A 26,729-nucleotide genomic window follows, 5' to 3' on the forward strand; every position below is an offset into this window, starting at 1 on the left:
AAATGAGTTATGATATAAGTTAGAAAACTGTAGCCCCACTACTAACTCTTCCTACTTTCCGCCTCTTCTGTCGCTACCCCACTCTGCATGTGAAGAATTCTTAACATGTTTGCTTATGCTCTTGCTCCACTCAAGTGCCTGGAGTGGCTCTCTCTCCTTAATGAATGGTGCATCAATGCTCTCCATGACACTGCCCCAGCCCGCTTGTCTAAGTGTGGTCCCCGTAACCTTGCAGCAGTACCTTCAAACTACATCTAGTGAGGCCCCCAACCCCCTCACCCAATGTGCCCAAATATTTTATGTTGGTATTTCTCTCCAAGTGTGTGGTCATGATGCTCTTTTTGCTAAGGCCACTCTTCCTTCTCTCTTGTTGAAACACTCTGGGCCCATTCATGGCCAAGTTTAAAACCAAAAGACATTTCCAACTAGTATAATTTTTTCTAAAATCTTAGTCGCCTTATAGTAGGTTTTTTTTTTTTTTTTATCATTTGATTTGTATCAGCTTTATCTTCTCTTTTCGGGAAACTCTGTCTTACACTATCTCTTATTTCCCTATTACAGATAGCATGGCAGTATAGTAAAGACATTCAATATGTAGCTGATAGAGCTCTGGACTATTTGAAAAGCAGGTAAGAAAAAAATAGGACCCTTTCTTCTAGTTATTATTTGCAGTTTTAATTTTTTCATTGATGCTGACTTTAACTTATAATGGTATAGTAAACAGTTATTTCCACTTACCTAGGAACACCTGTATATACGTTTGTCCAGGTAGTAAGAGAAATGTCCTTGACTTAGCCATCATTATTCCAATAGTATTTAGATCATTTATACCTTTGTCACTTAGCTAAGTGATGTTAATATTAAGTTATCATTTTTTGAGTAATCACTCTATTCCTCTGGGGCATTAGCAGCCTCAATTAACAGGTGAGGAAACTCAAATTTCATTTGGTTTTTTGAAGTCACACAACAAGCAACCCAATGAAGAATAGGGATCTGAACATGGGTTGGCTAACTCTGAAGCCTGGGCTATGGAAACCCCCATGTAATAAACTGGAATCAAGAGCTTAAAAGTTAAGATCAGACAGAGACAAGAGACCCAGAGATTTCTGAAAGCTGAAAGAGGTGAGAGAGTTGGGAAGATTATTTTAGTTTGCGGTACCCTCCAGTCCTGCACCTTCATTGGCTATGAAGCCATGGTGTGCATTTCAGAGGCAAAAAGCAGTCTGTTGAGGAACTTTTCCTAGAGGTTCTGTTTTAAGTCTTCCCAGACTCCCTCTTATCCTTGTGAAATAAGTGGGGATAATCTTAATTTCATTTGAGAGATAATGAGACTGAGATACAAAGGAATCCAATGATTTTGCGATATGCCATTTCAAGGTGAACAGTAAAATGAGAAAATAAGAGCAAAACCGGATAATACTTTCTATCACCGTGAGTCCAAGAAACCCCTTATGCTGAAGCTGGGGATTCCTAACAGGTTCTTATTTCAAACTAATGTGATACTGCCCTTTCTTTGCCTTCTGATAAAGTTAAAAACATTTTTAAAAAAGCAGTGGATATTTATGAAGTAAGTGTTTTGACCAATGAAGGTACATTCAGAAAGACACCAAAAAAAGAGAGATCCTGAGATGAAATTGGCTTCCAGTCTTTGTTCATTTAGGAAAGGTTTGCCCATGTCTGGAAGGCAGAAATCATTTACGGCAATAAGTGGGTCTCTATGACACAAGAGAATGGGAAAAACAAAATGCCTGGGATTAGATGATGGTTTTTGTTGAGTTAGGATTCACATTAATTCTTCTGCTTGTTCAATATAAGAGGTTAAAGTCTGTGAAGAATGTGAAGCAAATAGGTTGCTGCTAAACTAGTAGTGACTTGAATTTTTTTAAGAGAAACTAGGGTTTCCCTCTTCACTCTGTGCAACTCAAGGGACTGCGTGGAGCCAGTCCATTCAATCTTCCTGACTTAAACATCCATGCAGTTGATGCCTCTCGGGCCTTCAGAGCCACAGATCAGGGAAGAGTGGGTACGGCACCGCCTGCTTACAAAAAAATCACTCACCTGGGGAGGAGGTGGTGCTCAGTAATTTGTAGATCCTTAGGATCCCACAGGAGCTAGTGGTTTCACTTTGGACACCAAAAAGACATAAGATACTAATTCTTTATTTTAATGAATTGTTAGCTTATATGTGTTTGGTTATATGTATATTTACATATAATATTGTGATATTTATTTCAAAGCACTACAAATACAGTGTGCTACATTAATACCTACTATTATTTAAAAAAAACCCAAACTCCACCAACGCTGGTCAGTCATTTTTGATCCTTTCCATGACTTCCATTCAGAGGCAGATTGCAGGCCCATTACAAAATAGGATAGTTCTAGGGCAAAGTCAGGAGGCAATTTCAGAAAATAGGAATTCCAATTTGCAGCCTGTAAGACAGGAAATAGAAGTTATCTTCTCACTGACCTACCCAGGAGAGAGGATGAAGGAAACACACACCCCAACTCATTCATGCATGCATTCATTCATGCAACATATATGTACTGAGCACCTACTTTGCTCCAGATGCTGAAGTTACAGAGGTGACCTGTCCCTGATTCACGGGGGTTACCGTCTAGTGGGGCAATCCCTACAGCACACCAAATAACCAATTAAAAGATGTGAGAGACTTGTTCAAGCAACACACTGAGAAGGCACTGTGGTCATACCCAGAACAGAGAATTGGCAATTGCTAAGCTGAATGGCTAATCTTCAATTCAAGCATCCTACTTGCATTTCGCAAGCAAAAGAAATAATTCCTAGCTAACCCTAGCATTGTATAGACCCCTCTGTTTCATAAAAGGGAATTTACAATTTTGGAATAAAAAGTTCTTTTTAATTTTGGGTGGTTGTTTTAGATGTTTGGGCAAAACTCAGGGCCAATGTTCACTTTGTTATGTTTTGATTTCTGTAGCTTGGCAAGGCAAGGGATTTTTGTGGGTGATTACTCCTATGAATATTTTTTTCTGGATTTGATATTCCACCTACTCTGTCCTTTCATAATCATCACACTCTCCTATTAATTTTTATTCTGAAGTTTTTGACATATATAGACACATTTTCTCTATTGAGTTATGAACTTACTTATCATATACCCATTTATTTATAATAGCATTATGTAATATAGTCATAGCTTAAAAATATCCTTTTCTTTCAAATGTAATTTGAATTTTCTAGTATAAATATTTTGGCATAGGGGAGAGGATTTTTAACAAGGGAGTGGCATTTAAACTATTTCATTGCGATGGCAAGAGCCCAGAAAGCTTGTTGGATTTTACAAATACGATTTGATTTATATTTTACTTTGTAAACTAGGATCAGGAGAACTCCTAATTAGAACCATGACTCAAAGCTATAAGGAGTACTTATTGATTCATATCCTGAAAAGACTGTAATGATCAAAAGTAAACATCTATCTCCCTTTTCATCCAGAGTTCAAGAGGTTAAGTGCTATTTGTCTCAAATCCTTGGCATTAACTCCATCTTTGTAATGAAGAAGACAAACAACATCCCTATCCATTCACCATTAGGATGTAGTCTATCAGTTAGCAAAATCACTCAATTAACAGCACTCTGTGAAATATACCACTTATTGCTCACCATTCCACATCTATTTGAACTTGTAAACAATGGTCACATTGAAGAAAATGTCTCATACTTCTAGAATGCATACTTATTTATGTTTCAATTGCACTAAGAGTAGGTGTCCTGGTATTTAAAACAAGGGCTGGTATAGCATGCATATCATGGCATAATGTATTCACTATTTGTATTTTATTTAATTATATTACACAGTTGTAAATTTATATTCATAAATATGCATACACAGAAATGTCCATTCCATTCATACATTTCTGAAGCTCAGAAAGGGTAATTAACTGCCTAAGGACATATAACTGTAGTTAGTAGTAAAGCTCAAATTTTAGCTTAGGGTAGGGTGTCTTCAGAGTCTGGAGGTTTTTTACTACTGTGCTAGATGGCCTCCCAGGAATGCATGAATGTCACTGAATAATCAGAGTTGTGGTTAAATATTTATGTACAAGTTTAGTCATCTTAGTATTATTTAAAATAGTGAAAAATTGGAAATGTAACACACACAATTATGTAAAGTGTAAATGCCCAACATTTGAAAAATGGTAAATAACTTATGGTACAAGGGAATAATATTCCACCATTAAAAATCATGTTTTCAAAAAACAGACCTATTCGAAGATACTTAGAATATAAGGCAAAGCAGAGAAATAAAATCAGGCTACAAGTCAATAGGAAGAGAATGAGGGTTTTTTTTTAAAAGAAAAAAATATATGCATACATAAAAAATGCATAGAAAAAAAGACTGGAAATAAATAGATCAAAACATTTTCAGTTATCATTTCTATTTCTTGATTTGGAAAAATGAGTGATTTTAATTCTTTTCTGTATACTTATCTGTATTTTTAAAATTATCTACAATGATCACATAGTAGTTTTATGATTAGAAGACGGTAAGCTATGTTTTCTAAAAAGAAATGTACAAATGGAACTCTTTAGCTTATTGAAGTGCTTTCTTCTAACAGTCAGCAAATATTTACTGAATACGTACCATCTTTCATGTGCTAAGAATTGAGATAGGATACAAAGTTGTAATACATGGGCTCTGCTTTCAAGGAGCTTCCAATCTAGTTAAGAAATGGAGAAAGGCACACATGTTCAGTATGTAAATGATACACGCTAAATATATATTCAACATCTCTTGTATTCTAGATTCTGTGTTAACCGTATTCTCTTTCAATCCAGACCACAGTTCTGTGAGGCTGATGCTTTTATCCTTATTTTACTTAAGAGCTGGGGTACAGAGAAAGCTGCCCGAGGTAAACAGTGGGGTTGGCATTCAGAATCCTGGCCAGCTGGCTCCAAATGTCTGCCATTCTGATTGCCCTTGTGGCTTCTCAGGATGAGAAACTGGAAACCAGAGAGATTTATCTACTGGTGAAACTAGAATAGCATTTAAATGGAGAGATGGATCAACCCTGACAGGTTTGATGGACTGATCCCCCCTCCTATCCTGGCCCTCACAGGATTAACCAGAAGGACAGGTTGTTTTATTGTCACCTACAAGCCATAGATTAATAGGAAACGAGTGAGTGTGTGTGTCTCCTCTATAGCATCTGTAGAATGACCATGGGATCATATTTAGTCTTTTGCTTGCCTGTTTATTCATTCAATGTGTACCTACCACCTTGTTGGTAGCAACAACTAGGCTTAACATTGGGGACCCAATACCCTCTACATGCTCACAGTGGGGATGATCTTCTGAAAAATTAGCAATCGAATGTGTGTGAGAAGTGCTGTAAAGAGGGGTGCAAATGGGCTGAGACCCCACCAAGAAGGAGGCAACTAACTCTTCCTGGGGAAACCAAATAGTTTGTAAACTCATTGAGGGCAGCAGCTCAGTGTAGTTATTTTCCCCCTGCTTTTGGAACTATCAGTTCCCATCACAATAGAAACGCAATAACTGTGTGTCAAACTGTTGAAGCTGAGGAAGTCAGGAGTCAAGGAAGGTCATCATTTAAAATTAGGTAACCAAAGCTAAGCATTTTCCAGTTGCTCTTCAACTCGGAACAGTACCCATTTTTTCCCCACTACCATCATAGTCCACATCTTCTGAAGACAACTCTTAAGAAAAGCATCAGGAGACCCAAAAGAACAATTACTCCTTCTTCCCTCTTAGTCTCAGATCAGTCGCAGAAGCAGGGAATGTGAAAACACTGGGGTCATCTACCCTACTCTATCTAAATTGGTTCCATATGTTCTATAAAACAATGTTACAGCTGTTATCCTTTTCCCCACTCACTTAAATAACACACTTTCTTTGCTCCAGCCCACCCGATGTTGTCACTCTGTCCCAAGCATTCCAACGAGATTTCTACTCCCAGCCTTTGTTCACAACATTTTTACCACAAATGCCCTCCTCTTTCTCTTCTCCCACTCCTTTCCATAACATCCACTTTACCATCAAACTTAAAAATGTCCATAATATTTGGCCCCTGCCGGGAATTTACCTTACTGGTTTACTTCCAAAAGTTTGCCAAGATACTTACACGGGGACGTTATAGAAGCTTTGCTGTAAGTTAGAAAATCTGGAAACAACTGAAGTGTACCATCTATTGAAGACTGTTAAAATAAATTAGGGAACATCAACATGATGAAATACCATGCAGCCATCGAGGATTGCATTTTCCACTTTCGTGTATTTTGAATTGAATTATCTCATCTCACCAGGCCTAGTTTGCACTGTATAGCCCATCTCCTCCTCCCCAACTTCATCTCTGAACTCCTCCCACTGTCTACCCTCCTGCTACGTTAGCCTTCTTTTTCTTCTTAGAATATGTCAATTTCATTTCCACCATGAGATCTTGTACTGGCATTTTTTTTCCCCCACATCTCTCATCTCTTCAAGGCTGACTCTTTCTTGCCGTTTGGTCCTCAGTTGGAGCTTCTCCTCCGTAGAAAGTCCTATCCTGGTCACCTCATCCAGGGGTCTGCAAACTTCTCTGGTAAAAGGCCAGATAGCAAAGAATTTAGGCTTTGCAGGTGCAGAGGCAATGTTTTCAATGCTTTGAGCAACTGTTCTCATGGAAAGCTAATGATCCTTTTTACTTAAAAATGGAAAAACCATTTTCAGTTCATGGGACATACAAAACAAGATGGCAGGCAGGATTTGGCTCAGACAACAGTTTGCCTGATCTCTTATCTAATCTAAAGCAACTTCTCCGGTCAGGTCATTCTTGATCACAATACCCTTCTACATTTTTATCACAGCACCTATCACTACTTGCTGTTTACTTGTTTTTCTGTTTATTATTTGCCTTCCTGCAGTAGAGCAGATGCATTGTCTATTTTGTTCACTGCTGTATGCCTAGTACCTATGAGAACGGTTGGCAAATAGCAGTTGTTCAACAAACATTTGTTGAACGAATGGTTAAGTTTTAAGACAAACTATATGCTCTTTGGGGGCAGGGGCCATGGGAGAATCATCTCTCTGTGATTCACGGTAGCCGGGAGCTTATATTGAATTTTTGTTTAATGAATGAAAGAGCTCTTCAAATTTAGCCTGTGCTAATATGATTTTGTGTAAACTCTCTTCAAATAAATTGCTCTGTTTTCAAAGGAAACAAGAGTAGAACCTTTGTCTTCATGAATTTAACATTTGTGGTTGTCTCTTTGCAGGTGACATGGAAGTTCATGACATGAAATAATTTGCAATTTTGCTGAGAGATTAATTTGACTCCTAGAGGCTGGTGAACAGGACTGAGTCTCTTAGAGAATAATGTGGCCAGAAGCCAGTGTGCAGCCCAGGATGTCTGCATTTAGGGGTGAGGTGGGCTTCAACTTAGGACCTTGTGTGTGTATGAAAAATTTTTTCTTCTGCAGAAAATAGATAAATGATGCCTGAAATGAAGACAACTTTCAGAATGATGAGGTAAGTCAAGAAGACTAAAAAAGTATTAATTATCAGCCAGAAAATAGACCTTTAGGATAAAGAGTGAAATGTTAAATTCACTGGTGACTAGAGTCTCTGATATAAACAAGCTAGCCATATGTTCTTTGTGAAAATTAGAAAAAGCAAATTTTGTGAAATGGATTCAGTGTTTCAGCCAGGAACAAAGCTGGTCATCAGGTGAAGTTGGATCATTCACACATAATTTTACAGTTATAAGAAGCTACATTGCATGGGGAAAATGATATGACAGTCTCTATGAATTTGTGGATTTTCAAGGGTTCCAAGCACTCTCCCTCATGAGTTAAAGAATCTATTGTTATTTAATGAGCTCATGGGGAGTTGGCATCTTCACAAACAAGAGACGGAGATTAACCTATAAAAAAGAATTAATTAGAGAGGATATTAACACTGGCAGAATTTAAACGCAGAGGACGCTCTGTCCTATTATTGAAGTATCCATTTCTCTGTTCTCTCCTCAAAACCCCCCTTCGCATTTTGTTCTCATTGCTGTGTACTGTTGATCCTTTCCCCTCAATTCTCCTGCCAGCCATTTTCCCCTGGAAATGTTCTACCATTAACAAATGCCTTACTGTTTAATGTTCTCTCTGAAAGTTCAGAAAATGACACAGACAATGTCTAATTATTAGCTTGCACAGTATGACCAGTGTCAACATTGTTACATTTTGCATAATTTCATGGACAGAATCTGTTTTACTTAAATACCATCAAACTAATTTACTCTGGATCAATGGGCAAGCTGATAACAGTTATAAGATGATTCTGTAGACACAGCCTATTCTAGGGGCAAATGTGTTTTATCTAAATGATCAAAAAGAAGCAGCATAATATTTGATATATTAACTCATGTGTTTCATTCCTGGCATTCCCTTGTACCTCTTGCCTTTCCCTGATTCAGCTGGTGGTACACCATTGGTTAATAAATGAAAATATCCTGCTTCATTTGAATCAACTGGTTTAAACTCAGAGAACAAGAGTACAATTCTTAACTTTGGTGTTTTAAAAGCTAAAACCAAGCATAAAATCTTTTGATGTGGAAGAATGTATAAGCAGGTAGTTTTCCTTATTCTTGGAAATAGGTAAAGGTTGTCTGGACTGGGGGATGGAAAGAATAGTTGGAGGGAAGCAAGTGAACTGAGATACGTGTCTCTGAGAATGGGGCCATGACTCTACCCCTATGCCAGACTGACAGTCCCAGGATAGGAATGGAACAAGATGAAAGAACTTCAGATAGTTTGGGAGAATCGGAAAACAGAGAGGAATTTTGCCTTGTGCTTCCTGGGTAGAACCTGGGAAAGCAGTGAGGCCTCTGGTTGCCTGCCCTGTGGGGATTGTATTTAATCATCCATTCACTCATTTGTCCACTCAGCATGTATCTTCTGCCTACCTAGTGGAAGACACTGCATTTTGCACTGAGAATGCCAATGTGTAGAGCAAAAGTATAGGGCCTGATATTAGTCTACAAAATCTTTGCCCACGGTCTGCCCTTCAAGCTGATGATAACTCCATCCCTCCAGTGTTCGGACAAAATCTTGGCATCATCTTCAATTCATCTTTCTGTCATACCCTGTAACCAATCCCATGAGAAATTCTGTTGGCTCTAACTTCAAAATATATTCAGAATCCGAACACTTCTCTCCACCTCCACGGCTACTGAAATAGCTCATAAGTCACCTTGCTCCAACCTTCCTTCTACAGTATGTTCTCAACATAACAACCAGAGTAATCCCTTTACAATCTAAGTCAGACTATGTCAGTCTTCTGCTCAAAACTCTCCATGAATTCCCCATTTCACTCAGAGTAAAAGCCTGAGCCAATCTGCCCCTCCCCATTGCCTTTCCAAATGCATCTCTTGCTTTTTTCACCTTTGCTCACTCTACTCTGCCACACTGGCCTTCCTGCTGTTTCTCAAGTGGGCTCACTCCTGCCCTCAGGTCTCTGCACTTACTGTTCCCTCTGCCTGGAATGCCCTTCTCCCAGCTGTCCACTTGATGAGCTTCTTCACCTCTCAAGTCTTTGCTCAAACATCACCTTCTCAATGAGCTCTATTATTATTATTATTTTTTTTGCTGAGGAAGATTCACCCTGAGCTAATATCTGCTGCCAATCTTCCTCTTTTTGTGTGTGAGCCACCAGCACAACATGACCACTGACAGACGAATGATGTAGATCCGCTCCCAGAAAGTGAACCTGGGTTGCTGAAGTGGAGTGTGCCAAACTTAACCACCAGGCCACCAGGGCTGGCCCACAATGAGCTCTGTTCCAACAAGCCTATTTAAAATTTCAAACCACCATCCCTAGCCTGCATTCCTAAATCCTATTTACCTTGTTCTGCTTTATTCCATGGCACTTATCAACTTCTAACATACTATACAATTAGACATTTATTATACTTATTATTTATTACTTATTTCTTCATCCCATAATGCATAATTCACGAAGCCAGGGATTTTTGTCAGTTTTGTTCACTGAAGTTTTCCAAGAATCTAGAATAGGGCCTGGAATATAATAGTTGCTTAGAACTATTTGCTGATAGAGATAGTTGAATGGATTGCTTTACAGTGTAGAAAATAGCAGAATGATTCCTCAAGCGAGAAAAGTAGCACAATTTTAGTTGAAAATCTTGACCCAGAGAGGCACGGAAGAGGGCTCACAAATGGCTGAGAAAGAGTTCAACCTGAGAGAGCGTGAGGTCAGAGCAAGGGGTGCCACTTGCTCTGAGCACTGTGGACGGATGATTGGGGTGACTGAGTATAAGGCAGGGTGGACAACTGGCCACCAACAATCAGACACCCCACACCATGCCAACACTTTATAAGACTCTTATTATTTAGATGCAACTTTGAGTAAAAGGCAGATTAATTTTTCTTCTCCTGGCAGAATATGGGTTACAAATAAAAAGTAATATAATATGTAGAAAACATTACATGATTTTTGCACTTGAGTGTGGACTGAGATTTGTATCTTCTACCACAACAATATGGTCAACCTTTGTGATTCCTCAGTAAACTTGGATCCAGTCAACTGTGTCACAGCTGACACGTGAAGTGTGGTACTGAGAAATGAGTACGTGAAGCAGAGAGAAAAAATGGCTGCCTTTTACCATTTTTCCATTGTGCAAAAGTCAACTTTTCATGTTATGCACTGTCTTAAAAGTCTTCTTATTCATATTTTTAGATTGTGGTGTAATTTCTCAGAAGCTTGAGAGGGTATTATTAGATGATATTTATTCCAATATCCTCCCATTGCTTATTCCAATAGACACAGTGTACTTACCTCATGGACAATAAAATGGGAACTTTACTTCCATTTATATATTTAAAAAACCATAGTAAATACCTGCCATATGTGAGATAGTCTCTACAAATGAAGTGCATACAAGCTGAAATGCTAGCAGCCTCATAGATTTTTCCATCTATGTTCCAGTGGGACATCAAGAATAACATGTCCAAAATGGAACTCATCTTCAAGCTTTAAATCCACTTGTCCTCTGTTCTTTAACTTGGCTAAAGTCACCTCCTTCCATCTAGTCATCTAAGCCAGAAACCCTGGAGTGCTTCTAGAACAGTGCTACTTAAAGTGTGGTCTGCAGGTGAACATTGGGCCACAGATTACCATTGTGACAAGATAAGTATGGAAATTGAAAGTAAGCATTAGAAACTTTTATAGCAACCTGACATTTCTGCAACATCTAAGCACAAGATCATTTTCTTTTGTTTTGTTTTACAATAATATTGGTCTACGATGGTTGGAAATTCTACAAATCAGACTTCACTGAGTGAGTTTGAGAAGCACTATTCTAGACTATTCTTCCCCTTATCAACTATCTAAGAAGACATGAAAGCTGAAATACTCCCTAAATATATTGCAAATCCATTCTCTTCTCTCCTTTAGGTTTAGGCTCTCATTTCTTACCTGACCTATGACAGTGGCCAGGTAACTGCTTTCTTGTTCCTTAAACCTCTCCACTTTTCCTCCAACCATACACTATATTGCCTCCAGAGCCATTCTATGATGCAAATAAGATCATATGCCAACTTGTTTAAAATCCAACATTGGTTCTCCACTAGCCACAGAATGAAATACATGTTCCTTTGCATTATTTTCAAGGTCTTCCACAATCGGGCACTTTTCTATTTTTTATTTTAATCTTCTGTCACTCTCTGCTCTATAGTCTATATATAATCCATATCAAATTTATTTAGGTTACTAAACACACCTTACTTTTTCAGACCTCTGCAACTTTAAACATTCTGTTCCATGAAACTATAACTGTCTGCATTTGCTCCTTGGAAAAATCCTTCTTTTCTGTAACATACCACTCAACAGAATCAAATTGGGATTTGGACAGCAGAAGCAGGGTAAAGTTCACTGTCACATCTGGGTCAGAAGTAAGAGTGTTAGCTCATCAGGGTAGGGTAAGAGAGAGTCCAAAGCTGGGGTGAGGGTTTCTGAGCCAAATTGCAGAGCAAGCATGACTCTGGGCAAGTCCAGATCTGGGAGACAAGAACCAAGCCAGGTGTCATCAAGAACAAGCTGTGGTGTTATTGAGGAGCAAACTCCAAGGACAAGAAAAATGTCACAAGATATTCCCCAGAAGTGAAAGCTGGGGAACCAAAGAGGATGCAGAAAAAAGTACTGTCTGAAATCTCAAACAAGAGCAGGGAAGGTGTACCCTCCAACTACACTGAGGTCTGCTAGATGCCTTGTTGGTGCTCTAGCTAGTTTTTGGTTCCACATGCCCCATGTGCAGAGATTCTCACTCTTGGATGCTCTGCGTCAAGGAATCTGGTATGTTTTGCTCAGATATCTCCTTCTGTCATTTTCTTGCTACTGTTTGCTTATGTGTGTATCTTACCAATGTATATAAATCCTATAAATTTATAAATTTATTGGCTGTCAACTCACTGTATTGTAATTATTCATTTATTTACATATTTGCCACTCTGCTAGACTATGAGCTTCTGAAGGGCAAGACTGTACCTTACTCATTTTCATATCCTCAGTGCCTAGCACAGTTTATTGGCATAAAACTGGCATTTAAACAAATGTCTGTTGAATGAATTATTAAATGAATACATAAGTGCTTATGTAGAACATTCAGGGAGTAGATTTTGAGCAACCTTTTGGTTGTCCATTAGTATGCTTGATAATCCACTGTAAAATCTTGGGCATTGTCACACCCAAGCAGTGGTCATTTGACCTCGTTTCCAATTAGGACTTTCCAGGGGGAATATAATCTACAACTACTACACAACACAATATGGACTTGTTCTGGGGAAAGAAGCCCAAGACTAGATTCATGTGAGAAACTGAATTGTCCAGGTTATGAAAGAATCTAGTCCAGAGGTCAGTTCTTTCTGAAAAAATCCAGATAGTAAATATTTTAGGGTTTGTGGGCCATACAGTCTGTTGTAGTTACTCAATTCTGCATTTGTAATGTGAAAGAAACTATAGACAATTCATAAGTGAAAGTGTGGTTGTGTTCCAATAAAACTTTATTTACAAAAATTTGCAGTGGGCCAAATTTGGCCTGTGGACTATGATTTGTCCACCCCTGATCTAGTCAGTTCTTCCAATATTTTGTAATCAGAAGGGATTGGAGTGGGAGAAAAGAATAGACACTGATGGTTACTATATACCTTGAGTAGTTACTTGAGATTAGTTATCTCCTTTATCCCTCACAGGAGTCTGCAAAATATGTAATACTATCCCATTTTATGGATGAGGAAAGTAAATTGTTCAAACAATCTAAGTGGCTTTATAAGGTCAGATAAACCATAAGTGATGAACCTTCGATTTCAAACAGACTGAGATGATCACAAAACTCATAATTCCTTCACTAACATGCACTGTCTACACTTTGCCGTCCATTGATCCTTTGTTGTAAGTGATGTAAATTGTCATAATTTCAAAGTTGTCTTTTATCAGTCAGGAGAGGCATGGCTGTGCAGTGGTAATAACCCCACTAATCTCAAGTATCTCAAGAGCCCATGTGGGCTGTGAAATACAGCACTGCTGTGAAAGGGTGTTTAGACCTTAGGGCTGTGAGGTAGTTTTTTCTGACTGAGGAGTTTAGTTATTTTCCAGAGAGAGCAGAGAGAGTAGGCTGAGTGCAGACAGGGTGTGCTTCACGCTCATTCTATGTGTTCATATCAGGTCAGCAGGGACCTTGCTTCATATTGTCCTCACTCTGAGACCCAGACTGAGACCCAACACTGGAATATCACAGGTACCTATGGCAGGGGAGTGGAGATAAGGCAGATCATGCATACATTTTTACAGGTTTCTTCCCAGAATTAACACACATTAGTTTTGCTCACTCTTCATTGGTTAAAGTAAATCAGACGGTTTTATCTGACTTCAAGGGGACACATAGTTTGCCATGTACCCAGGATGAATAGGACTATAAATAGAAGTGAATAGCGCTAATGACTACCAAAACTTTAGTAGGGAAATTAAGATTTTTGCTAAGTAGATTAAATGTCAAAAGTTTTTATATCTGAAATTATGCCAATATGTGTGGGAGAAATTGGAGGTCCAAACGCCTTCAGAACATATTAATGTTAATATCACCTTATGTATAAATTGCAAAAACATTCTTTTCTGGCTCATTCACTCCACTGTATGTTTGGATAGTGAGTACTTTCTCCAAATATTTTGGCAACGGGAAATGGAGGCATCTACAAAGCATTGGATATTATTTAATATCTTGTGGAATTGTCAAATCAACGTTTAAAGAACATTTAGTAATGTTAGAAGTAGCATTTATATGATGATACATCTTGTTAGTTCTTCTACATGAAAAGGTGGCATGGAAATATAAGCAATTTGGAAGCTAGTGATAATTAGGAAATTGAATACAGGGAAACTTAGCTCTTTGGACGTGTTTGATACAAAGCCAAATTCTGTCCTCAATGACCCCTACATTTTCACCACCAGAACTGCGTCCTTTGTTTCTATGGGTGAATGTACCTTACGCTATATCCCCCCAACCACAAGGACATGAATAACTACTAGAAAACTGGAGAGTAATTTGCAAGCACTCTAAATCTATGACCAATTTTCGCTTGAGTCTTTTTCACTGGTTGCAGCCCACAGGGGGCTGTTTACACATCATGAGGCTTCTCTCATCACCATGGCCACTGAATGACTGAAGGCTTCCAGCACTTCAGGGCTCATGCTGATCTTAATGCTGCTTCTCTCTGGTTTCCCTTAACACTTAGGAGGGGATGAGTTGGGGGGATTGAAGACAGCAGAGCTTGCTGCCTCCATCCAGGAGCTGAAAAATGTCTTCTAGTCAGTTTAAGAATCCTAGTAAGTGAATTAAGCTTACTGCCTTGGATTCACTCCTGGTCCTTAGGCAATTTGATTGTCTTTTATTTTCTGTAAATGTAACAGGAAAAAGTCCATAGAAATCTGTCTTATTGCAACATTAGAAGGCCAAGCAAACAAATTTTAATAAATTTTATGTTGTTTCTTGGCTAAAAAATCATAATCCCATAAACCACAGCACCATAAGAAATGCCATACTGGGCCAGATTAATGGTGCATCCAGCCAGCGTCTTATCCCTGACTGTGATTCTAAACGAGATTTTTTGAGGGGAGTGTAAGCCAATCTCAAATGTGCCCAGATTTTTTAACTTAAGGAGGTTTCATTACTAATTACTTTTTCTGAAATAATTTTATGGATTTATAAAAGTGGAAAAGCTTTATCTAAATTCTCCTGAAATATTTTCCCATTTTATCATCATACATTATCTTTACACTATGTAAGACAAGGAGAAAGCCTATCTGACCTCTAATACTCTGGGAAAATGGGAGAAGGGTCTATTGAGCTGGGAAGTGGATGTTGTATTTTCTCTGGTCCTCTAGATTCATGCCTCTCCCTTCTCCCCCTGGTCTGTGCCCTGGGAGGTTGATCTTTGTGAACTACATCAACCACTCTTTCTTGCCCTCTGACTTCTATTAGGTTTCAGCCAATGGGAGGCACTAGCGGGAAATCAGAGTGTAGGAAGAGGGAAAAGTCAAGATATGTATTCCCTTGGCTCCCTCTCTCCACTGTCTGAGGTTGGCAGGGGCTCTATTTCTCTATAAACACTACAGCTCCTCCTGGACAGCCCTCTCTACAGCATCAGCCTCAGTGAGTTCCAGTAGCTGCTCTCATGCCTTTCCCCTTTACTCCTACGCTCAGTTTCTCTCTGTTGCTTATCCCTAGCTGATTCATCAGCCCTTCTTTGTTACTCTTAACTCTGCCTACTCTTTTGCAAACAATCACTTTAACAAGCTCTCTTCAGCTGCCCTTTTTGAACGAGCCATCTGTTCCCTGCTAGGCCCCTGACTGATACAGGGTGGTTTGCACCTTTTGTCTGGGTGCTATGCTGCTTGGGGTAGATGCAGAGATTCTCTGAGCGAGTGTGATGGAGCTAGATGGCTCTTACAGCCCAAGGACTGATTTTGTTGAGCTCCACAGAGAATTTTCTGCTGGGAATAATTGATGAGGGTTTTTCTTCTCTGTGCCTAGTAAGAGAAAGCATATTTAGTGCCTTCCTATATGCCAAAGAGGAAATTGAACAGAATACACCCTTGACAGTGTATTAGTTTCCTGCTGCTGCTGTAACAAACTACCAAAAACTTAGGTAACTTAAAACAACACAAATTTATTATCTTACAGTTCTGGGACTCAATTATCCAAAATGTGTCTCATTGGGCTAAAATTAACCTGTCAGCATGGCTGCTTTTTTTTGAGGTCTCTAGGGGAAGAAACGTTTCCCTGCCTTTTCCAGCTTCTAGAGGCACCCACATTCTTTGGTTCATGGCCTCCTTTAATCTTCAAAGCCAGCAATAGCAGGTTGAGTCTTTCATACATAGCATCACTCTAACTCTCCCGCCTCCTTCTTTCCTTATAAAGACATGTGATTACATTGGGCTCACCTGGATAATCCAGGGTGCTCTCCCCAGTTCAGGGCCAGCTGATTAGCAACCTTAATTCCATCTGCAATCTTAATTTGTGCTTGTCATGTAACATAACATATTTACAGGTTCTGGGGACTAAGACCTATATATCTTTGGGGTAGCCATTATTTTGCCTACCAGATGGAGCTTGACACCATAGAAGGGGATGCAAGCCTATAAAACTATTCTGCTTCTGTCACTATACAAACACAGACGCAGGGTGAAGGGTATTACCTAGGAGTTCAGTGACTTAGCATGGATTCTGGGAGCTGCTCTACTACCGTCTAGTCATGAGACCTTGAGAAAGCAAGAGTTACATCAGGCAAACTCTGAATTTTCTTCTAACTCTAAGAGACAGTGAGTGTTTTGTTTAATTGGTAAGGGAGACACATTTTAAATTCTAGTACTTCAAAAGAGGGCTAGAATTTCTATTTACTTATGATTTCAGCAGAAAAGATTAAAAACTTAGGATCGATGTGTACCAATATCTTTCCAACACTACCTGAAACACATTCCCAAGAGTTAAGCCAAGAGTTATGGTGATATATTTATTGGACCAAAAGTAATAGTGACATTCACTCTGACATGTGAGCTTTTCCTGTACAACCTACCTACTAACCTACATTGACTTTGCTAGAAACTTGGTCTACATTTATTCAGTGAGATCACTATCTCTGCTTAAAACCAGAACATGCTATTGAAATAGGAATTGGCTGGTTTGTCCTCTATAATAAGGATTATATAAGGATTTTCCCAAAGCTTAGGAATCAGTTCTCACCTCAAGCCTCCACAATAGTAATTAAAAAACAACGTGACAGTGTGAGAATAATAAAACAAAAACAATCCTAGAACATCCCAAGAAGTGAAAAGTATTTTCCAATTCGCTTAATACATCATATGTGGATTGGATGATGTCACATTAAGGCTGCTGATACACAGAGAGTTGGGGCCCTTGTTCAAAACGCGTTGAAATTTAGAGCCATATTTTCTGTGCTGAGATAGTTGCTGGAAGTTTGGAATACATATATTTTTTTGAAAAAATGATATCAGATCTATTTCCCCAACCATTTATTTTTCTCTTCCAAAAACCATAGTAATAACCTTTTCTAACTACATAAAAACTGCACTCATGCCAAAAAATTGCAACAACATATGCTAATTCAGTGCTGTAGTAACTTCATGACTTGATATTGCCTTAGAAACGAAGTCAGCCTTGAAACAGGGTTTGAATTTGACCCTCTGTGCAAATTCTAACGAAGAAGGTAAGTGGTGCTGCCTGTGTCAAAGCCCAGGACTCCATCTCCTGGCCAGGGATGGACGACATCGCTTCAAAGCATCTTGTTTTACTCAAGAGAAAGAGGAGGTCACAAAGAACATAGGAGATGTGAAGAGGCACACATCACACCTACAATATGAACATATTTTGGTGTTGGTATGCAGACATGTCATGGCTGATGACTAAATCCTTAGGTCTTTGGAGGTAGCTGTAGGACCCCAAGGTAGGGACTCTGACTTTGAAGGTGTTATAGAGTTCCTTTCCCTGGATCTCTGAAAGCAGAATAGATTCTCACCTTCAAGTACTCTTTGAATTAGTCTAGTCCAATCTGGACTTAAAAATCAATCACTCGATAATAAATGTACATAGAACCCTGTGTGTTATATGATGTGGGAGTAATAGAGAAAAGTAATGCACCGTCCCTGTGGCTGTCAAGGAGATGAGATAAGATGAGAATGTGAATAGATAATGAACAATACAAGGCAGCACTTAATAAGTGTCTGTTGAGACCAAAAGATCCTGTGTTTTTCTCTCTTATTTCGTGCTATTTATTAAAATACTATCCATTCTTTAAAGCCCATCCACTGAGAAGCCTTCTTTGATCCTGTTGAGAGGCAGTCTTTCTCCTTTTGTAGCTTCATGGCACTATTTACTGCTTTTATGCAATTACAATATTTGTGTGTATTTCAATTTCTCTACTTAATGGTAACACTTCCGGAGGGCAGGAAGTAATTTTAGGAATCCTGTTTTATCCCAGTGTCTATTTCATGCTTCACCTATATAGGAGTCCAATGAGTATTTATCAAATGAAAAAGTGAATACATTAATTCTTGTTAAAAGAACAAGTGACAAGTGTAATAAGAACTTAGAGTATAAAGTGATCACTTTGGCTCAGGATGTTGAGGGAAAGTTTTGTGGAAAAAATCATATTTGATTCCCTTTTGAGGTTATTGTTAAGAGTGCAGTCCTTGCTAATATGTCAAATTCATGGCATAGAAGAGTACAAGATTTACACATCTCTGAAGATTTACACTATCGATAGATACTATCATGTTTCCCCTGCATTATTTCAAACTTTGTTTCATTTTTACATTAACACATCCTTTGGTATTATATGTATACACCAAGTAGATTCAGAGCTTCTTTTTTTTTTAAGGAAGATTAGCCCTGAGCTAATTACTGTCAGTCCTCCTCTTTCTGCTGAGGAAGGCTAGCCCTGAGCTAACATCTGTGCCCATCTTCCTCTACTTTATATGTGGGACACTTACCACAGCATGGCTTGCCAGGCGGTGCCATGTCCGCACCCGGGATCCCAACTGGCAAACCCCGGCTGCCGAAGCAGACGTGCACACTTAACTGCTGCACCACTGGGCCGGCCCTAGAGCTTCTTATGCATTATAATTGGCCAGACCAGATGGAGTGATTTCTGAACTAGAATTTAAAATCAAACACAATTCCTTTTTAAAGAGGTGGAAGTTTAGAAACAACTGTTCCGGCAGACTTAGCTTTCATTTCTAAGTGGGGTTGTGTTTGTTTTCAAGCCTTGTTTGATGATGAAGTATTGGGATCTCCACCCTTGAGCTACTACAGATGCATGACACATACACATTGCTCTTGACAAAGAGAAGAGCATAATTAGAGCTGCGTGGTAGAGTTTTGCGTGGCCACGTGGCTGTTACTATTGTAGACATGGTCGAAGTGATGGTTGCTTTTGCTTTTGCTTTTGATTTTTAAGAGCCTGTATGCAGAAACCAAATGATGGAAATTCCCTTTGTTGAACAGGTTCTGGGAGGCCCCAAAAGAATAAACACTGAAGAGTAATACGTGCTAATTTTCAATTGCTTACTATGAGCTAGACTCTTTACGCTAACTATCCCATTTAATCCTCAAGATAATCCTATGAAATCAGTATTACAATTCCTGTTTTACAGAGGAAAATGAGAGCATTAGGGTCACAGAACTAGTATAGAGAGGAGCGTTTTCTTTTTTAAGGCTGAATATATTCTCTTGTATGTGTCTACCATAATTTCTTTATCCATTCATCTGTTGATGGACATTTAGGTTGTTTCCATATCTTGGCTATTGTGAATAATGCTGCAATGAACGTGAGAGTGCAGATATCTCGTTGAGATCCTGACTTCAATTCTTTGGGATATATACCCAGAAGTGGAATTACTGGATCATGTAGTAGTTTTATTTTTAATTTTTTGAGGAAACTTCATACTATTTTCTATAATGGCTGTATCAATTTACATTCCTATCAGCATTGTCCAAGTGTTCCCTTTTCTCCACATCCTTGCCAACACATATCTCTTGGGTTTTCTTGTTTTTGTTTTTTATAATGGCCATCTTAACAGGTGTGAAGTGATATCTCATTATGGTTTTGATTTGCATTTCCCTGATGATTACTGATATTGAGCACCTTTTCACGTGCTTATTGGACTTCCCATGTCTTCTTTTGAGAAACGTTTATTCAAGTCCTTTCCCCATTTTTTAATCGGGTTATTTATTTATTTTTTTGCTTTTGAGTTGTAGGAATTCCTTGTATATTTTGGATATTAATTTCTTATTAGATAGAGGGTTTGCAAATATTTTCTCCCACTCCATAGGTTGTCTTTTCATTTCGTTGATGGGTTCCTTTGCTGTGCAGAAGATTTTTAGTTTGATATAGTCCCACTTGTTTATTTTTGCTATTGTTTCCTGTGCCCTCGGTGTCATATCCAAAAAAGTATTGCCAAGACCAATGTCAAGGAATTTGTTTCCTATGTTTTCTTCTAGGAGTTTTAAGGTTTCGGGTCTTAAGTTCACATCTTTGATCCAGTATGAGTTGATTTTTGTGTATGGTGTCAGATAAGGGTCCAAATTCATTATTTGCATGTGGATGTCCACTTTTCTCAGCAGCATTTATTGAGGAGACTGTCCTTTCCCCGTTATGCATTCTTGGTACCCTTGTCAAAAATTACTTGACCATATATGTGTAGGTTTACTTCTGGGCTGTCTATTCTTTTCCATCTGTCTAAATGTCTGTTTCTGTGGTAGTACCACACTGTTTTGATTACTAGAGCTTTGTAATACAATTTGAAACCATGAAGTGTGGCGTCTTCAGTTTTGTCCTTCTTGCTCAAGATTGCCTTAGGATTGTTTTTTCTATTTCTGTGAAAAATACCATCAGAATTTTGATAAGGATTACATTAAATCTGTAGATCACTTTGGGTAGTATGGGTGTTTTAACACTATTAAGTCTCTTAATTCATGAACACTGGAAATCTTTCCATATATTTGTGTCTGCCTTCATTTCTTCTGTTAATGTTTTATAGTTTTCTGTATACAGATCTTTCTCCTTCTTGGTTAAATTTATGCCTAAATATTTTATTATTTTTGATGCATATTACCCCAAAATCAATGCTCGGAGGATTTTGAGGTCATAGAGCTGCAACTAATATGAGCTGCCCAATTGCCCATTCCCTCCCGCCTGGGGTTGAACAAGGCAAATACCCTAGCTTCCTGTTTCAGTTCTCATACTGTAAACAAGTGTCTTTTTCAAGGTCTATTTAGTAGCAACTTTCTCACATTTTTGTGCTTTTTTGGGGTAATTTTGTTGTTTAAAATGACCCCTAAGCATAATGCTGAAGTGCTGTCTAGTGTTCCTAAGTGCAAGAAGGCTGTGATGTACCCTACAAAGAAAATATGTGTGTTAGATAAGCTTTGTTCAAGTGTGCTGGCTGTGACTTTAATGTTAATGAATCAGCAATATGGTACATTAGCCAAAAGGAGAGGAAATTTGCCTCTCTGTATGTAAGGCCAATCTAGAAAGAATGAAGCTAGTATCTATAGTATGCGATGAAGTTATGGGAAAGATGAAAATGTGGATAAATTTGTGAATTCATGAGATGAGTTTAAAAAAGCTTAGCCCCAAATATTTCTATTGATGGTCAAAGGATGCTCCCCCAATCGTTAAAATTACTCTCTCAGATTATAGTATTTTCTCCTAAGGAATTTATTAGCTGCTAGAGCAGGTGAATTTATTGGACTAGTTATTCAACATGTGGCAGAGAAGAGTCTTTGGGGAATAAATTACAGGAGAGGTAGATTTTAGTAAATATTTGGATCACTGTCCCAGAGTAGACTGTATCAGTCATGGGGTGGTGATAGAGTGAAGAGATTGTGAAGTTGCAGGAGTCCTGGCACCCAGAAGGGGCAGGAAAGCTGAAGAGCCTATTATGGGCTGGAGGGCACGGTTCAGGAGGTGAGGACAGAACACATATGTGGATAATAAGAATCTAACAGGACAAATTCACTTGCTTGCTTTATTTCGCAAGTTTTCCCAGAGCCTTGTTGAGGCTTACAAGAAATTATTTTATTGACATGCCTCATATAATGAAAATTCAGTCCATTTGGCTCAAAATAACAGTCATGATTACTGAGAATTTGTGCTAAATGCTATTTGTGTTTCATCAAATTGCTCTTTAGTCATTAATTAAACAATTACTCAAACTGAAAATGTGTCTCTTAGGAGAATGTTAAAAAATAATCATAAAGAACATAATCCTCATTAAGAACTATTAGTCCAAGTGTGACAGGCTTCATTTTGTCTTATAGAAAACAGAGATGTGATTTGGTATTTAGTCAAAATAAATGGGTTATGACACATTCCACCCTTTAAAATGTTCCAAGGCTGGTGGGATAAAAGAAGGAGATTTGCAGATGGTATGCTGAGCAAAGGCATCTAATGAACCTCGTGTTGCCACATAGCAACAGCATTACCATTTCATTTGTTGGAATGAATTATTTGAGTTTTGCACTTTTTCAAAGGGTTTACGCACTGATTTTTATGCATGGTGTAACTAATCATTAAAAATGAACAAAGCCTTGAAAAATAGAACTTATTAACAAAGGTTACAAGACCTGAAATGATTAAATCTGCGAGAAGACTGATGGAGTTATTTAGGCAGGATTTTTCAGCACCTGAATGAGGACTGTCCAGAAGATAGTAACTACCTATTCTTTTTCTCCATGGAATATATTAATAGGTCTCACAGGATGTCAACCTGAACTAAAATAGGAGTTTTTGAGGTGAGTTATACGAAAGAACTTCCTGCCTCTTTTGGCAGGAAAGACTAAAATAATTTAGCAAAGAAGACGTACAATCTCATTCCCCTAAGAGTTTTTCCTGTCCCTCCTCCAAAATTAGAGTCAATTCTCTTTGGCCTGAGAGATATAGGAACAGTCTTGTCTGAAGATAGGGGACCAAATGATGTTTTGATGTCTCTGTTTTCAACAGGATTGGTTGTGGCAGTCAGAGTAGTGTGCTCAATGCTATATAAGCCTACTACTATTCTAAGATCGTATGGCTTTATTCTTTTTATAAAAGAGATCTCAAATTAGAGGCTGAAAATGTAAAAATAATGACTGCCTTATCCCTGAGGAATTCTTAAAGCATATCCATTTTCCTTGCCTCCTATAACTACTAGTTCATTACTAGCAAAAGCAATTTTATTCATATTTCTTCGCTTGCTACCTCCTCCTTTGTCCCCCTCCTTTTCCCTCTCTCCCTTAATCTGACCCACGCAGAGCAGTTACTTGAGGAAATGGTTTTATGAATAAAGACCGTATCTTTTGCTCAAGAGCCTTGGTGTGCGATCATAGATTAAAGCTTTCATTTTGAAAGTCAGAGCAATATGCAGCCATAAAAATAGCAGTAGCAGAATTATTTTAATTACTGCATGTAGAAGCATAAGAAAGATTCAAGAAAAACACAGCACTGTGCTTGTAGGCTTTCATGGCTACACTCTGACTAATTGTCCTGGTGTTCATGCTGGGGCCAAATGGGCCACCTCTTGGGGAAAGTCACAGAGGTTATTCCTGTGTCAGATATTGGTTGCACTGATTCTGTGCTTCTCATTGTCCCTCTGTTCTGTTTTGATTTTGTTTTAGATCTCATAGTTATTTACTTCCCCGTACATATAGGCACTATGGCCTTCTGATATTTCACTATAAGAATTTACCATGTGCTCCTAAACTGTATTTCCAGGTGATTTAAAATATGGATGCCCCACGCAATATTTGGAATATACTTACGCTAAACAATTATTTGTTGTTTATCTGAAGTTCAAAAATAACTGAGTGTCTCTTCTGTATTTGTATTTGCGAAATCTGGCAACCCTACATCTGGATGGTATTTTCATTAATTTGATGATGTTAGATGTGATTATCTCAAATGAGTGGTGTCTATTGCAATCCCAGAGTAGTGAATACTGAAAATTTCTCAAACAGAGCAATATGGTGCAAACTCACTTGGGGTTAGAGGGAGTTAATGATTTAAGGATGAACATTACCCCTTAAAGTGAAGAAACAAAGTGAGTTTGGATTCGTTGACTAACCAAACAAGTGGACCAGAGAATAAGATGAGTGGACTGAGCTAGTTTTTGGCAGAGTAGGAACTTTGTGATTGTATTTGTTTTATCTATGAAACTACAAAGCAAAGAAGACATCAGAAGACAAGAGGCTCCCTGTGAGCCAGAGTGGAGAGGGTACCAAGTTGATCATTGAATGCTTTTGCCTGGAGTGATGCATATATCTAATTTTGGTAAATGTTCTATGTGTACTCAAGAAGAATGTGTATTCTGCTGTTTTTGCATAGAGCATTCTCTAAATGTCAGTTAGGTCATATCAGTTGATAGTGTTCAAGTCTACTGTATTCTTGCTCAATATAGTATTTGCTCCAACAACTGTTGTGAAAGAGGTTTTGAAATATCTGATTATACTGTTGATTTCTCTATTCCTTCCTGCAGTTTTAACAGTTTTTGCTTCATGGATTTTGAAGTGCCGCTATTAGAGGCCTAAACATTTAGATTGCTATGTCTTCTTGATGAACTAATCCATTACTCTTTATTCTTTAAAAAGTGACCTTCCTTATCCTGCAAAATAATCTTTGTTCTGGAATCTACTCTGTCTGATATTAATGTAGCAACTCCAACTTTCTTTTTGTTAGTTTTCAGACTATGTCTTTTCCCATTCTTTCACTTTTAATCTATTTGTGTCTTTATATTTAACATGTTTCCTATAGGCAGCCCATTGTTGGGTCTTGTCCAATATGATGATCTCTGCCTTTTAATTGGATGTTTAGACCATTTATATTTAATGTGATTATTGATATGATTGTGTTTGAATTTATCATCTTGCTATTTGTTTTCTGCTTGTGTCATTTATTTTTTGTTTCCCTTTTACTCTTATTCTGCTTTCTTTTAGATTGAGTATTTTTATGGTTCCATTTAATCTCCTCTGTTGGTTTATTAACTATAATTCTTTGGGGTTTTTTTTGGTGATTGCTTTAGGTATACATTCAATTTAAAGAAGTCTCCTTGATATTGCCCAGACGCACTAAATATGCTCCCAGTTCAGTGACTTTGCTCTTTGTTCCTTCTGCTGGAAATGCTCTCCTCATGCAGATATCTACATGTCTCTCTCCCCTATTTCATTTGGTCTCTGCACAAATACCACTTTATCCGAGAAGCCTTCCCTGACCTCCTAATCTAAGGTAGCTCTCTAAACCTGGTCTTTACTTTTTAATCCAGCTCAATTGTTCTTCACAGTCCTTATCATCTCACAATGCATATTTATTTGTTTATTTTCTCTTTCTCCCCATTAGGTATGTAAGTTTCATTAAAACAAGGGAATTCACTTTGTTCACTGTTGAATTTCCAGCATGTAGAAAAGTGCCTGACATATTAAGCTCTTAATAACCATTTGTTGAGTCAATAAATGAACACAAGATTCAGAATTGGAGAGAGGATATCTTAGGTTAATGTCTAGTTTGATCTACTGCAGTATCCAATCACCACAATGCATTTGGCTGAACTAGCTGGAGAGATATGTGCCCCTCCATCTTGGTTATTGCTCTGTCTGTGGTCCTTTCAGAGTTGTACACTTGCTAGAAAAGGGTAAATTTCTAGTCAGAAGAGGAACACTTGTGAGTTAAACATGAGGAAAGGGTTTTCAGGGTATTTTTGGGCTCTTTCCTAGCCTCTTTGTTCTTTGTATCTCCCAACCCACCCTGCCTATCTTCTTTCATACTCACACTCTAGATTAATTTGGCACAAATTTCTCAATACCTCTAAGCTCAGAACTTCAGTCGTCTTCAGTATTTAGAGGTCAAGCACATTTTTTTTTTTTCAGAAAAAAAAATACAATGATGTTATGAGGGAAAGGGAGAGAGAGAAAGAAGGAGAGAGAGAGAATGATAAAATGTAACATTTGGGAAATCTGGATGAGAAACCACAGGAGAAAGAAGGAATGATAGAGGGGATGATAAAATGTAATGTTTGAGAAATCTGGGTGAGAAGCCATAGGAATTCTTTATAGTAATTTTTACAACTTTTCTATAAGTCTGAAATTACTTTCAAATAGGAAGTAAAGAGAATAACTTCAGGCATCTTCACTTCCACTCCTTCCTCTGATCCCCATAAACCAAGAGAGTCTCATGTCCCGTTGTTTCTTGTTTGTCATCTGACTTTGGAGCTCTTGCCTCATTTCATTTCCCTCTGGCCATACCCCACTTACTGTTCCCACAGCTCTCGTATTCCTCTCACCTAGAATCTTGCAACAATCTCTGAAACTGGCCTCCTGGGGCCATCGCTCCTGGCTGCCATCCACCCCACACATGGCTGCCTAAATGCTTGGCCTGCAATAGCGGTCCAACGGTATCGTTCTTCTGCTCAAAAGCCGGTGCTATCTCCTTGTTGCCTGCAGAACGAAGTGCCATCCCTCAGCTTAGGATTGATAGTTCTACCAATTATCCCCAAACACTATTGTTAGACTTAGATCCCACCCTGCCTGTGTGTGTCCCTCCCATTTGATTCTCTGCCATTCCAAGAACACACCTACACTTTTCTGATCTCTTTGCTGTTCTCCCATCTCCTTCCGTTGAAAGGTTTCTTCAGGGGCTGGTGGGTGGT

General features: G+C 38.4%; 1 long non-coding RNA gene across 1 annotated transcript; it reads right to left on the reverse strand.

Moving 5' to 3' along the window:
- Window positions 1–2,179: 2,179 nt before the first annotated feature.
- LOC139080553 (uncharacterized) lies at window positions 2,180–26,729 on the reverse strand. The gene is made up of 4 exons (XR_011535144.1): window positions 26,655–26,729; window positions 6,124–6,196; window positions 4,626–4,701; window positions 2,180–2,433 (listed from the first exon to the last, which is right to left on the reverse strand). It is a non-coding gene; the product is annotated as an uncharacterized lncRNA (long non-coding RNA).

Source organism: Equus przewalskii, chromosome 30 (assembly GCF_037783145.1).
Source record: "Equus przewalskii isolate Varuska chromosome 30, EquPr2, whole genome shotgun sequence".
Taxonomy (NCBI): domain Eukaryota; kingdom Metazoa; phylum Chordata; class Mammalia; order Perissodactyla; family Equidae; genus Equus; species Equus przewalskii.